We start from the raw sequence: 16,705 nt of genomic DNA on the forward strand, positions 1-16,705 counted from the left end.
GATAGCAATCTTCATCTTTAGCAAATTAATATCTGCCACTGTTCATCGTTACATTTCATCATCATTATAATCATCAGAATGTAATATACTTTGGAAAATCTTCAAATAGGAAAAGATTACCGACACATTACTTTATTTTTGCCCACATAGCACATGGACGTCCATTGAACCTCAATTTGTCCGCCACCAATATTTATGGAATGTCCGTATTTGTCTTTGTATATCCATTGGATGTCCATACATACATACATACATACATATATATATATATATATATATATATATTCCATGTCTAATGCCCGGTTTATAAAACATACTGTAGATATTTGCTAATCAAATGCGGATATCCAAAAGATATCCGTGGAACAATCGAACATCCGAAAACGTCCAAAGAACATTCTCTGGACGAAAATACAATACATCTAATAAATGCTTAAAAGAGTTATAGTATTTTATATTTAGTGGCATAAGTTGATACAAACGTTTTATCTGTTACAAAAAGATGGAATGATTCTTGTATTGACTTGTGTAGCAAAATAAAAAGCACTCATAATAAATAAGCATTAATTTTATTACAAATCAATAACTTTTATTTAAGACATAACATTTATATATAACATAATGCGTATATTATTTTTACTTATGTGCACTCAAAAGCAAATAGATAAGTCTTTACAATATTCAAATAAAAAAAGTATTTTTTTTAAAGAAAAATAAAAAATATAATACTTTTCTTGAAATTATTACGGCCAATTTTCATAATTTACACGAAAGTCAGATATTGTTCCATATTTTTTCAAGTATATGACACAAGTGCATTTTAATAAGAGTCGAAATAAGTGTAGTGTTTGTAGCTTCCAGAAAATGTCTTTGAACTACATCTGAAAATTAAAACAAGTTGTCTGTCTAAATGTATACTGATTTAAATAATAAAACTTCAAAATGTACTTATCGAGTATTTGTTTCAACTATTTAGTGCTAAATGTATTTTACCCTTAACAAGCTGATGTCAAAACCCTGAAGTTCCTCAATTCTCGTATATAGAATTTGGAATCAAAATTGTAAGCGATTGATAGTCTTTGTCATTTTGATAATAATAATGCTCTTTTTACGTTACTAAATGCGACTTACAATTGCATGGCTATTGCATTGCAAAAATTTCAGAACCAATATATGACATCGCTGATTCAAATAGACGTTCACTCTCACTTCAATCCACAAGTTCTAGTGGAGTGGCAGCGAATTGAGCCCGGTGGAAACGGTTGCAACTATTTAAAACTGAGTAGTGCCAGCCTGTACTTATCTCATTCCATGTTTGCGGGTGTTGGGTGCTGCAAAAAAGTCTAAAAAGGTTAAAAATTGCATGTAATTCATCATATAGCGTTTTTCACTAGGAGAACTTCTTCTTCTTCTGTTCTTTTTCTTTTTATTGAATTAGCACCCGTCTCCAGTGAATTAGTAAGGCAGGGACGATTTGGCCATTAAGGGCCACTAGCACCAACGCCGATTAACATAATCGCCGATTAACTTAAATTTTTCTATCGGAATTGACCAATCGCTTTTGTCGTTAAGTAAAATTGACCAATCATGGTTGACACTTAATCTGCGATTAGTTAATCAGCGTTGGTCAAGTGGCCCTAAATCAAGTTAATTTCAGGGTGCCGTCACATGGGGCGTAACTTGCGCCGACCAATAATATCGTTTTACTGAAACATTAGCTTCCGCCTAGTTAATTTACGCTTTTTACGTTATTATCGTTACGTCGAATCCAATTTCCTGCGTAAGAAACGCTGTATATATGTAGTAATAAATGTATTGGTAACACATGTATTACTTAAATTGAAAGAACAACAAAATTGAAAGATAGATAATGATATCAGGGTAAATTAAGAAACAGTTTTATATCAAATTTATTATTTATAAGGGAGGGTCCCAAATGCGCACAGACCCAATTGGACACCACCAATTATAGCGGCCGATGCCTAGAGTATTTCGTTGGTTGGATTAGATTAGATTACGTGATTGGTGGTGTCCGATTGGGTCCGTGCGCATCTGGGACCCTCCCAATTTTTTTATATTGCCAATATTGATATTATTTTTTTTATAATCTTATACTTATTTGATTTTGTATGAAATAAGTATAAAATTATATTAAGATAATATTTAATAAAAGTCTAACATTTATAAGCATGCCAGCTATAAAAGCTACTGTAGGTTCTCCCGGCGGGTCCCGATAGAGCATATCCCGATAGCACACAAACCACTCACAATGGCAGATGCCTAGAGATTTTCCGTAGGTTGGGTTAGATAAGTTAAGTTGATTGGTTGGTGGGCTATCGGGATGTGCGCTATCGGAACCCTCCCGGTTCTCCAACTACTTAAACAGAATAAATTTTATCATGCACTATTAATGCACACAAATGGTTATAATCTAATTTACTTACAATTAATAATTTAAAAATAATTAGAACTTGCGATTTTTAGCTTCACAGAATTTTTGGAAATCCATCTTTTGCTTAATTCCTATTTTGAAATAAAAATAATTGTTAGTAATTATTATTTTAATAATACATGATTAGAATTATTTTAATAAATAATACGTCATTAAAATTATTTGATAAATAATTAAATTACAAGAAATTAAACTAACTTCTCCAATGGTCTCTGCAAGCTAACAAAATCACAAACTCAACTTTTATTACGGAACACAGCGTACACCCAAGGACTTTGATTCTGTCCATGGGGAAATTTTTCAAACTGAAAAGTCGCTATCTTTCTACATACTTACAGTTTATGATTAACGTGACAACCAATAAGCTCTAGTTGTTTCATTAATCATGAACGAGTATGTAGAAAGTGGTGACTTCTCAGTTTGGAAAATTTCCCCATGGACAGAATCAAAGTCCTTGGGTGTACTTAGTTACAGTGTTACCAACTTTATTATTAAAAAGGATATTTTCGATAGAACTTTCGGAATACACCCCCGATAGCGCATATCGCGATAGCCCACCAACCAATCATCTTGACTTATCTAACCCAACCTACGGAAAATCTCTAGGCATCTGCCATTGTGAGTGGTTTGTGTGCTATCGGGATGTGCGCTATCGAGACCCGCCGATTATATTTTACAAATTAATAAAGACTAAATATTGAAAAAATATTAAACAAGCATTATGAAAATGTTTACTGAAATTATTTTGTCTAATGTAAAATTAAAATTAAAATTAAAAACAAATAAATATTTAGGGTAAGGTTACCAATATTGCACCGGCTCCTAAATTGCACCACCTTGCGTATAAATTCAACTACAGTACTTATACACTCTTTGCAGGATTATTTGGTAACTGCATAACATTATCCTTATCCTCTATTGAACTCAACACGTTAAGAACAATAGAAATTTTGTAATTAATATTTTTAGAAAAATGGTAACTTCGTTGCCATTTTTCAACACATTTTGTAGCTTGATTGCAAAAAAGGTAAAATAAATAATCAAAATTTTGATAATTTGTAATGATCACAATATTATTAAAATTAAATTAGCAAAGTTCAAATAACTTTGTACTCTTATTTGTAAATTAAATAAATAAAGTTTTACAAAATGCTTTAGTCTCTTAAATCGCACCATGTCTTAATTTCCTAAATTGCACCATTGCTTTGATCGTGGCTATATACGAGGTGTGATCAAAAGGTAAGGTGACTTTTCATTTTTATAAAAAAATATTCATTTATTCATCCAGAATTATGTTATCCCCTTCAAATAATCCCCCTCTGATATAATGCATTTGTGCCAGCGCTTTTTCCAGTCGTCAAAACATTTCTGAAATGCACTTTTGGGTATTGCCTTGAGCTCCTCCAGCGATGCAGCCTTAATCTCCCCAATCGTCGCAAATCTTCGTCCTTTCATAGGCCTTTTCAATTTTGGGAAGAGGAAAAAGTCGCAGGGGGCCAAGTCTGGTGAATACGGTGGCTGAGGCATGATGATAGTATTGTTTTTGGCCAAAAAAGTACTCACTAATAACGACGTGTGCGCAGGTGCATTATCATGGTGCAGAATCCATGAATTTTCTTTCCACACTTCCGGGCACTTTCCACACTTCCGTTTTTTTCTTATTGATTCACGCAAACGCCGCATAACCTCAAGGTAATACTCCTTGTTTACTGTACAACCTTGTGGTAGGAATTCTTGATGCACAACGCCATGGTAATTAAAGAAAACTGTGAGCAAAACCTTCACATTCGAACGAACTTGGCGTACCTTTTTCGGTCTTGGCTCTCCTGGGCTCTTCCACTGGAATGATTGGGCTTTGGTTTCGACATCATAACCATATACCCATGTTTCGTCACCAGTTATAGCCCTTTTGAGCAGATCAGGATCATCATTGACGTCGTTCAACATGTCTTGGGCGATGTTCATGCGAAGCTGCTTCTGATCAAAATTAAGCAGTTTTGGAACGAATTTCGCTGACAAACGTGTCATACCCAAAACATCCGTTAAAATTGATTGGCATGAGCCAAACGATATGTTAAGATCATCAGCTATTTCTCTAATCGTGATTCGACGATTTTTCAACACAATTTCTTTCATTTCCTGAACATTTTCGTCGGTTTTTGACGTGCTGGGGCGTCCAGAGCGAGGTTCATCGTTAACATTTTCTTGGCCCTCTTGGAATAACTTATACCATTTATAAACATTTTTTTTGCTCAAAGTTGACTCACCGTATGCTACTGTCAACATTTCAAGTTTTTGAACACTTAATATTAATTTTTTACACAAAAATTAATACAAACTCTCTGCTCCATTACTTTCAACAGCAAAAAATCGCCGAGCACGCAAACACGAGTCTAAACTTTATGCCTTTCACATAAACACAACATATGCTATATAGTCAAAACTGTGAACATATGATCGTAACGAGTGTACCAACACAAAAAAAAATTTTGAAATTAGAGTGTACAGAGCACGCGAAATTCAAAAAGACACCTTACTTTTTGATCACACCTCGTATATAACATCAAATATAATAATCATACAAACATATATTGTACCAATATTGCTATAATGTAACAATGTTATTACAATATTATTAAAAAATTATCGAAATGATGACATTGACTAAAATTATATTTAGTTTACGGTATTTATCTCCAACATTAATAAAATTATGCTTATCTAACGCATTTTTGCTCAAGAAGAAAGAATCTAGTAGAAAAAGTGTCGTTTACACTAGGAAAAGTCCACTGTAGAATTCTCAAAAAATCAGTTTTCTTTTTTTGCGTCAAAGATGCTGAGGTGTTAGAAATAAGGTACACTCATGGAATTTGATTCTGTCCATGGGGAAATTTTCCAAACTAAGAAGTCGCTATTTTTCTACATATTTACAGTTTATGATTAACGTAACGACCAATAAAATCTAGTTGTTTTATTAATCATGAACTGCGAGTATGTAGAAAGTGGTGACTTCTCAATTTAGAAAATTTTCCTATGGACATAATCAAATTCCATGGGTGTACAAAAGATCTAAAAGCAAAGAAATATCAATGTCATTTTTGGAAGTTTAAAGCATTATTGTACTTTTCGATAAGGTTTGAAGCGTTTGCGAAGGGATCCTTCTGAGAATAATAAGAGGATATATTAGTTACCTACAGTAAATTTTTTTTTTAAATCGGCCAAGAGGGATCAGGAAAAGAGAACATCAATAAAGAAGGCCAATTATATAGTGCAGGCATCGCAGATTAAAAATAAACGAAAACATTAACCTGTGGTGTGATTTAGGAGACCAGTTGCTTAAATCGCACTATTTGAAGGCTTCTTAAAAATCGTCATTTAAAAATTTATGACAATACATAAAATTCTGAAAAAAATATATATAAAAGAAGAAATTTTGTACTTCATTATGACGTAAAAAATTAAAGATATACTTCATAATTCCTTAGTTATAAGCCTGTATGTCAAAAGTGGTGCGATTTCGACAACTTTACCTTACATAATATTAAATAAACGTTAAAAAAATGTTTTAAAATCATTTTTTCAAATAAATAATTATTAACAAATAAACATTTATAAAACGTTAAATGAACATTTAAAGAATGTTAACTGAAATTATTTTTTGAAATGAATAATTCATGAAAATTAAAAAATATTAAGGAGTAAAACCACTGTAGAATTCTCAAAAAGTCAGTTTTCTTTTTTTGCTTAAATGATGCTTTGAGGTGTTAGGAGTGAGGTACAAAAAGTCTAAAGGCAAAGAAATATCCCTAAATGTCATTTTTGGAAGTTTAAAGCATCGTACTTTTCGATAAAATTTGAAGCGTTTGCGAAGGGATCCTTCTGAGAATAATAAGAGGATTAGTTACCTACAGTGAATTTTTTTTTAAATCGGCCAAGAGGGATCAGAGAAAGAGAACATCAATAAAAAAGGCCAATTATATTGTGCAGGCATCGCAGATTAAAGATAAACGAAAAATTTCTATCTCTGTTACATAACCCAAATAGCACAAAATATTTATAAAACATTTACTAAATATTTATAATATTTATTTTAACATTTTATAAACATTTATCATAAACATTTAATAAATGTTTTTGTGGCCGTAGATTGAACTGATCATAAATATTTATTATAAACGTTTCAAAAATATTTATGATAAATATTATGGTAAATGTTTTGAACACGTTCATTAATTATTATGATAAATATTATGATAAATATTTTGAAAATGTTTATTAATTATTATGATAAATAATATGGTAAATATTTTGAAAATGTTTATTAATTATTATGATAAAGATTTGTAAAATTTTACTTTTTTTATTAAATTTATATAAAATTTTTTAGTATTAAAAATTGCATCAGCAAATATTTTTTAAATATTTATTGTTGTGTATTTTAAATATTTAAAAAAACATTGTCTACTGATTGGGAACAGTAGAATCCAACTAAAAATTATAAATTAATTTTAATTTTATTTATTATTTTATAATTACAATATTAATATACATAGACAATTCTTATCATACTCGGTTAGACATTAGCGGGGAAAGGTATTCAAAGGTTCCTTCCACATGTTCTGAGACTTAATTCGTGCGTAGATATCAATAAAAACGCCGGCAGACAAAGTTCAGGCGCCACAACTCTCTTAAATTTAATTTTTTGAGGAATATATATACCCGGCATATACCGCCTATTTAATGTATTAAACCTCCTCAAGGATTACTAATGGATTATACTCAATTTACTTAAGGGTCTCAAGGACTTTCAGATCTATTCTATAGATAATAGACACACCTCGGCATAGCTCGCTCAACGTGGCTCAACAGGAACAGGAAGTAGCTGCTCAGTCGCCGGTCGGCCACAGATCGTTCACGTGACGCTTTTGGTATGTTCTTTTCAGTTTCACTTCAAATGCAGTTGAAAAGAACAGACCAGAAACTTACGATAGTGGCCTAGCTTACATCGAGCACTTGATACGCGTACTATAACTCGTAACTTTCTATTAAATTCTTTCTATTAAATCTTACTTTCGACGATGCGTGTATACATGATAAATATATTTAATAATCTTGATTCATATTGTACCAGTTTAGTATACTATTTTTTCAATTCATTGCCGAAATTAAGATGATTTAATAGAATATTACTATAATAGTACGCGTGTATCAAGTGTTTGGTGTAAACTAGGACAGTAAAGAGGAACCGATAGTACATATTATATATACATCAAAACAGTATAAAAAAGAATAAGAAAAGCTACGCAACGATACCACTAATTATTTTATTTGTATTTATCATAAATATTTACATAAATATTTTTGTAAATATTTATTCTTCATTCATCATAAATATTTTGGAAAATATTTAATAAATATTTTAACAATATTTTAGATAAAGATTTTTATAATCTTTTCCGTCATATATATATAAAATATTTATAAAATATTTTTATAATATTTATAAAAAATATTTATGATAAACGTTTATTAATATTTATCATATATACTGTGTGCTATCTGGGAAAACTTTAAACGCGCTTTTCACGAAATCACTTTTCTTAAGCTTGCCTCACTTATCATTTCCATAAATCTTGACCAATTTACCTGAAATTTTAACTGAAATTTTAGCTTCTAAAATACATATGTCAGCAAACTACGTACGGATTTTACGTTTTGTTGTAAACCTTTTCTTTAATAAACAATTTTAAACCAAAATTTTCGCCAAAAAGTAAATACTTTTTAAAACTTGTGTCATTTTTACAAAAAAAATTATTTCTTAATTTCTGTACGTAGTTCACTAGCTAATGACACAAAAAATTTTAAAAAAATTAGTTTTTTGTTCTAGAACAAAAATTGAAGCAGATTTTGGTGCGGTATTAACCCTTAAACACACCAATCCTGTAAAATATGGAAACACATTTTCAGGTCTGGGAGACTTTTCATTTTTAAGAAGCTATAACTTTGATTACAATCGAAATTTTTCTACAATTTTTTTTTAATGGAAGTTCAGAATCTCGGGAATGTGACTGTACAATCGACAATGCCGAAAAATAATTTATTGTAAAGTTATAAAGGAAAAAGCATAAAGCACAAATGAGAAAGTGGTCTAAAATTCACTTTCTTCAAATAGTATGTCAATCATATCTTTGCAACAAAAAACTTTTAAAGACTTTACAATACGGTGTTTTAAAGCTAAAGATTCATACTTTCAAAAAAAATTATATTATTGTCATTTCTATTAAAAAATGTACTTATCTAATAAGACAAATATGAGGTATTTTTGATTAAATCGTGTCTAAAATTGAAAATTGATGTGTTTCATGATATATTTCGGAAAAACTCCCTTTTCTACAGCATTATTGACCCTAACAAAACTTTGCTGCCGTGCCGTTTGAATTCTAGTTGACCAAAAAAGTTGATCAACCATATGAATCGAAAGAGGAGCTTTCAAACATTTTTTACATCTTGGTCCGAACCTCCTATCTCATTCCGTCTTTACACAGGAAGCGTTCAAAACTTCATATGTGATCTCTCAGACATACTTACGTGTTTAAGGATTAAAGCACCTTCCAAAACGAGTAGTTATAGTTGCCAAGCTTTGTCACCGCCATTTTGTAATAAAAAAATGCAAAAACAATTAATTTACTACAAAGTATGTAAAATAAGGTACTTAACACGGATTTTGCGTAACCCTTTTTATTTTCCCATAAAAAATGATCAAAAATGGGCTTTTCTTGAAGACTGTACAGTGGTACCCCTTAAATAAACGTTTAGAAAATGGTTTTTAGAAATCATTATTATTAATGAATATTCAATGAAAAAAAATAATAAATGTTAAATAAATATTTTTTCTGAATTTTTTCCTGAATTGTGGAAATAAATTTTAATGAAAAACAAACGTTTAAAAAACATGTAAAAAAATATTTCATGCTGCTTGCGGTTGTTATCCTACCTTTTCTTTGATTCTTTCCTTGAAATTTTCTTTTTTTCTGGCGATTTGCACAAGAAGGATTAAATTTTGTGTCCTTTCGGTTTATTTTTACATTCGTATGAGCTGAAATTTAATTCGAACAATTAACAGAAAACACGATCAATTTTTTTTGGACATCACACACACACACACACACGCGCACGCACGCACGCATGCACGCACACGCATACACACAGACACACACGCACGCACGCACACACACACATCCTCATATTGGTGCAAAGTTCTTCCTGTGACGCTCTTGATAGCGAGTAGAAGCATTGCTGGGCTGATACTTTAAAGTAAAGTGTACTTATTATAATGAAAACTAATAAAATAAAATAAAATAAAATAGAAATATCATGTAAAAATTTTGATTGCTTCAAATAAAATGTTATAACTTCCGTAATTTTTTAAATGTTTTGATAAAAATTTAAGGTTCTTACAAGTATGTACTTTCATAACATGCAATAAAAAGAAAATTTTTTTTACCCTCCATGTGTCTTGCCTTCTTAATTTAAATCCAATATTATTTTTGTGAAAATCCAAAGCAAAATTTACATTACCACAGAAATTAACAAAAATCGACAAACCTTAAGGTCGTTATTTTACTCCCCTCTCCACTACTCAGCGCAGTATCGCGACTTCGCTATTTATTGATTAAATCATTAAAGGTATCACCACTTGGATTTTATTTAAAAAATAAAGATACTATCACTTGCATTTTATTTGTTAAAGTAGTATAGCAGTTATTTTAAAGAGCAACATATTTTCTTTATAATTGACGCAACTTAAAGATTTCATATACTTTTTGGGAAAAATTCATTTAGGTTGGATTAAATTTAAAATATTTATTTTTATATAAATATCATTTGGGTTAGGAATGGGAAGATTTTTCAATAAGAATACAGAAATAGAACTACTTATGTTTTGTATAGAAATTAAAGAGAGTACCACATGGATTAGAATAGGAAATTTTTTTCAATAAGGGCACAAAGATATTAGTACCACTTGGTTTTTGTAAAAAAAAAAAAAAAAATAAATATTTAAGGGATACACCCACTTGACGCCTTTTTTACCTTTTTTTAAAAAAGAAATTGAAATTTTACGAGAATATACATAAAAATCAGTAAAAACTTTTATTTTATCACTTTCAATTTAAGCTATATTTTATGTGTTAAAAGAATATCTGTGATTATTTCTCAAGTTTTTATGACAAATACAAATATTTTAAAACAGTATTTTTAGTAATAACATTAAAAACGCCAAGGTATTAAATATAATTATTTTTAAATATACATATTTTAATTTGATAGTCTTTATTTTCAAACTCTGCTTTGGATTGTGGATTATCTATACTTATAATACAGACTATATAGTATCATTAATATACAAGCTATTGCCGAAAGTATTAGACATGTATAGTTTATTTATCTAAAATTTTTTTTCTGTATTATATAATTTATTGAAGTTGTGTCATTTTTACGAGCATGCGTGCGTGCGCGTGTTGTGTATGTTTACGCGTATATATTCTAGTGTTTAAATATTTTGTTGTCCTACTTGTACTAAAAGAACATAATTTTTATCATTTTCTGCAAAATATTTATCAATGTAAAATTGCAATGGTTGAAAAATCATTTGAATCCGGAAGATACTGTTATTCATCATTGGGAGTTAACATTAAAAGCACGTCAACAGTTATTAAAGAAAAAATGTAAAATTCACGATTATTATCAATCCTTTCCATGTTTAAAAATTGGTCTAAGTATTATATTGGTGAGTTGATAAAAAAAAATCAATTTATCAACGATGATTGATACGTCCAAGCGTGGGACGGATGCGTTTTATTTTTGTTTATCCTTTTATTTTATTATAGATATTAAATTTTAATTAAATATTAAATGGACTGCTGTCATCAGTCCGGAGTGTAAGTCCAAGACGAAATTTTTTATTTTGTTATTAATTTATTTTGAATATTTAATTATGTGGTACTGTCACCAGTTTGTTATTTTGGATTATGAAGCGTGACTAGGAGCGGTAGCGTGGGATGGGATGAATGAATGAGTGGGATTGAATGAATGAGTTCATATAGTTATATGTATGAAAATAACTTATTGAATTTATTTGAAAGAGAATGTATGAACGAGATTATTTATAGCAAAGATATTAAATTGTATAAGTGAATATAATTGTATGGTTATAATGATAATGATATGAGAGAATGAATATAAAACAAAAATAATTAATGAAGATGAATATAAAGTAAATGATCGTGTGTAATTGTTTGTATAAATGTTGTATAAATGTTCATATCTATATAACATGATGCAAATTTGAATAAATGGTTAGAAATTTTTTGAATAGTACGCGCGCGCGCGCGCGCGGGTGTGTGTGTGTGTGTTTGTTGTGTGTGTGTGTGTGTGTGTGTGTGTGTGTGTACACAAAGTTAATTGTAATTGCAAAACTGTCGAAAAACTATTATGCATAAATATTACTTTTGTAAAGATGTTGGTAAAACGACTAAAAATAGTCATAATTCACAAACTGATGCGTAACAAAAAAGGCTATTTAATGCAAATAATTTTGCAAGTGTGTATCTTCTATTACATATTTATTGTTTATAATATAGAAAATATTTTTTCATGTTTTTGTGACCTAAATATGTTTGATTTAAAATTTGTAAAAGTAAATTTTAATTTCTTACGCTAATTTTAAATTGAAGTTTAATAATCAATTAACCTTGTTTTTGAATATTTGTTTGTTAAAAGAAAACAAAGTTAGAACTAAATAATACTAAACATATTGCACTTATACACTTACGTATTTATATGTAAAACAAAATGTTATACATTTAATGTTCTTTTTTTTTACTTATATTGAAACTTGTTTTAACAATACAAAATAAAATCATAAAACAAAACAAAATTATAATGATTAAAAGTACAAATTTAGAGAAACAGTTTTCTCAAGTCACCGTCAGTTAGGTAATTGAACGAAAGAAAAATTATGCAAAACATTTATTATAAAAACTATGGGTGATTTAGAGATGTTTAATGCTTGTTTGAAAAATACAAAATTTTTTTATGTCATTATTTTAAAATACAATTTGTCCAGTAAAAAGGAAAATTAAATAATTGTTGCTCAAATAAGTTGGTTGAAACTTAATACTCTAATTGTAAGGAATTTTATTTAAAACTATATATTTCTCTTAAATTAAAAATTTGAGCTTTAAATCTTTGGGTAAAAAAAAAGTCTTGATGTACGATCTCACGTATTTAACATATTAAATACAACAATCAGTAATTGTATCGCAACACAAAATGCAGTTACGAAGGACAACAGAATATTGAAATTTATAAATTTAATGTTCAACATCTGTACATATTGTAAGTCATTGTAAATATGTAAACGTTTTTTCAGGAACGTAAATATAAAAACACGTCTGTCTTTGACTTGTACAGATTCACGTAAATACACACGTATTTATTTACTTTTTACAGACGTTGGGCAAATGCATATGTCATCAGCCACACAGGAAATAACATAAAATCGAGTATAATCGTTTGGCTGAGTAATTCCACAATTAAATTGAAAAGAGAACAAAACAGTAAGTATAAAAAACGGAATTTGTTTTCCGATTTAATAGTTAAATGTTAAAAATGTTATATAAATAATTATCTTGCATTTCTTAATTCCCGATCGAACCAAACTGATTAGTTTGATTTTGATGTCTCTTATAAAGATATATGTACCCGTATATTAATTAATAAATTAAGTTAAAATTAATTCATAATTTTCAGTTTTATTCTCCTATTCCCACTCAGCAGACAATGTTTTTTTAAGTATTTAAAATACACAACAATAAATATTGTTTGCTGATATAATTTTTAACATCAAAAAATTGTATATAAATTTAATAAGAAAAAGTAAAATTTTATAAATCTCAATTATAATGATTAATAAATATTTTAAAAATATTACAATATTTGTTATAAATATTTTTGAAACGTTTTTGATAAACATTTATGATTTGTCAAATCTAAAACTATTAAAACGTTTATTAAATATTTTATGATAATTGTTTGTAAAATATTAAAAATATATTATAAATACTTATAATTAGTTAATATTTTATAAATATTTTGTGCTATCTTGGGTAAGAACAGACGATATTAGAAAAATAATTTGCGATCTCTTGTCTCGTGTGATTACAAACCAAGAAAAGACTAAAAAATAATACTGATTTACTCACATAAATTTCACTCCGATTTAATCGCGTGACAGATTGCGCGCTCGATCCTAACAGTAGCAACGTACAAATGGAACTGGCCAACACAAGATTAATTGCGCTGAAATTTCATGTGCTGGCTCAGCCATAGCTGATATTTTTATCCCAGCATCACTAAATATGATTGCCTGTGATTCAATGGCCGTTCTTTTTTTCCAAAGGCATCTAAATAGATACGATTCCACAGCTCCCATAGCCTCTATTTTAACCACAGACTGTTTTCAACTTATGTCATCAACAGTTGCATGTACGACTGTTAGGATCGAGCGCGCAATCGGTGAATCACCACTATCTCTAGTTATGCCTTTTTTTTGTTTGAAAACACACGAAACAAGAGATCGCAAGTTATTTTTCTAGTATCGTCTGTTTTTACCCAAGATAGCACAAAACATTTATAAAATATTAACTAAGTATTTATAACATTTTTTAAATATTTTACAAACAATTATCATAAAATATTTAATAAACGTGTTAATAGTTTTAGACTTGACAAATCATAAATGTTTATCAAAAATGTTTATCAAAACACACATGCACGCGCGCGTATCATTCAAAACATTTCTAAATTCAAACATTTCTAAAATCATTCAACCATTTATTTAAATTTGCATCATGTTATATAGATATGAACATTTATACAAACAATTACACACGATCATTTACTTTATATTCATCTTTATTAATTATTTTTGTTTTATATTCATTCTCTCATATCATTATCATTATAACCATACAATTATATTCACTTATACAATTTAATACTTTTGCTATAAATAATCTCGTTCATACATTCTCTTTCAAATAAATTCAATAAGTTATTTTCATACATATAACTATATACACTCATTCATTCAATCCCACTCATTCATTCATCCCATCCCACGCTATTGCTCCTAGTCACGCTTCCTAATCCAAAATAACAAACTGGTGACAGTACCACATAATTAAATATTCAAAATAAATTAATAACAAAATAAAAAATTTCGTCTTGGACTTAAACTCCGGACTGGTGACAGCAGTCCATTTAATATCTAATTAAAATTTAATATCTTTAATAAAATAAAAAGATAAACAAAAATAAAACGCATCCGTCCCACGCTTGGACATAACAATCATCATTGATAAATTGATTTTTTTTTATCAACTCACCAATATAATACTTAGACCAATTTTTAAACATGGAAAGGATTGATAATAATCGTGAATTTTACATTTTTCCTTTAATAACTGTTGACGTGCTTTGAATGTTAACTCCAAATAATGAATAACAGTATCTTCCGGATTCAAATGATTTTTCAACTATTGCAATATTACATTGATAAATATTTTGCAGAAAATGATAAAAATTATGTTCTTTTAGTACAAGTAGGACAACAAAATATTTAAACACTAGAATATATACGCGTAAACATACACAACACGCGCACGCACGCATGCTCGTAAAAATGACACAACTTCAATAAATTATATAATACAGAAAAAAAATTTTAGATAAATAAACTATACATGTCTAATACTTTCGGCAATAGCTTGTATATTAATGATACTATATAGTCTGTATTATAAGTATAGATAATCCACAATCCAAAGCAGAGTTTGAAAATAAAGACTATCAAATTACAATATGTATATTTAAAAAAAAATTATATTTAATACCTTGGCGTTTTTAATGTTATTACTAAAAATACTGTTTTAAAATATTTGTATTTGTCATAAAAACTTGAGAAATAATCACAGATATTCTTTTAACACATAAAATATAGCTTAAATTGAAAGTGATAAAATAAAAGTTTTTACTGATTTTTATGTATATCCTCATAAAATTTCAATTTCTTTTTTAAAAAAAGGTAAAAAAGGCGTCAAGTGGGTGTATCCCTTAAATATTTTTTTTTTTTTTTTTTTTACAAAACCCAACTGGTACTAATATCTTTGTGTCTTTATTGAAAAAAATTTCCTATTCTAATCCATGTGGTACTCTCTTTAATTTCTATACAAAACATAAGTAGTTCTATTTCTGTATTCTTATTGAAAAAGCTTCCCATTCCTAACCCAAATGATATTTACATAAAAATAAATATTTTAAATTTAATCCAACCTAAATGAATTTTTCCCAAAAAGTATATGAAATCTTTAAGTTGCGTCAATTATAAAAAGAATATGTTGCTCTTTAAAATAACTGCTATACTACTTTAACAAATAAAATGCAAGTGGTAGTATCTTTATTTTTTAAATAAAATCCAAGTGGTGATACCTTTAATGATTTAATCAATAAATAGCGAAGTCGCGATACTGCGCTGAGTAGTGGAGAGGGGAGTAAAATAACGACCTTAAGGTTTGTCGATTTTTGTTAATTTCTGTGGTAATGTAAATTTTGCTTTAGATTTTCACAAAAATAATATTGGATTTAAATTAAGAAGGCAAGACACATGGAGGGTAAAAAAAATTTTCTTTTTATTGCATGTTATGAAAGTACATACTTGTAAGAACCTTAAATTTTTATCAAAACATTTAAAAAATTACGGAAGTTATAACATTTTATTTGAAGCAATCAAAATTTTTACATGATATTTCTATTTTATTTTATTTTATTTTATTAGTTTTCATTATAATAAGTACACTTTACTTTAAAGTATCAGCCCAGCAATGCTTCTACTCGCTATCAAGAGCGTCACAGGAAGAACTTTGCACCAATATGAGGATGTGTGTGTGTGCGTGCGTGCGTGTGTGTCTGTGTGTATGCGTGTGCGTGCATGCGTGCGTGCGTGCGCGTGTGTGTGTGTGTGTGTGATGTCCAAAAAAAATTGATCGTGTTTTCTGTTAATTGTTCGAATTAAATTTCAGCTCATACGAATGTAAAAATAAACCGAAAGGACACAAAATTTAATCCTTCTTGTGCAAATCGCCAGAAAAAAAGAAAATTTCAAGGAAAGAATCAAAGAAAAGGTAGGATAAC

The 16,705-nt window shown here is 28.9% G+C and overlaps 1 long non-coding RNA gene across 1 annotated transcript; it reads right to left on the bottom strand.

The window, feature by feature from the left end:
- Positions 1–296: 296 nt before the first annotated feature.
- LOC120359369 lies at positions 297–10,131 on the bottom strand. Its single transcript, XR_005576139.1, has 3 exons — positions 9,447–10,131; positions 1,132–1,343; positions 297–881 (listed from the first exon to the last, which is right to left on the bottom strand). It is a non-coding gene; the product is annotated as an uncharacterized LOC120359369 (long non-coding RNA).
- Positions 10,132–16,705: the final 6,574 nt, after the last annotated feature.

This window comes from Solenopsis invicta, chromosome 13 (genome assembly GCF_016802725.1).
Source record: "Solenopsis invicta isolate M01_SB chromosome 13, UNIL_Sinv_3.0, whole genome shotgun sequence".
Lineage (NCBI taxonomy): Eukaryota > Metazoa > Arthropoda > Insecta > Hymenoptera > Formicidae > Solenopsis > Solenopsis invicta.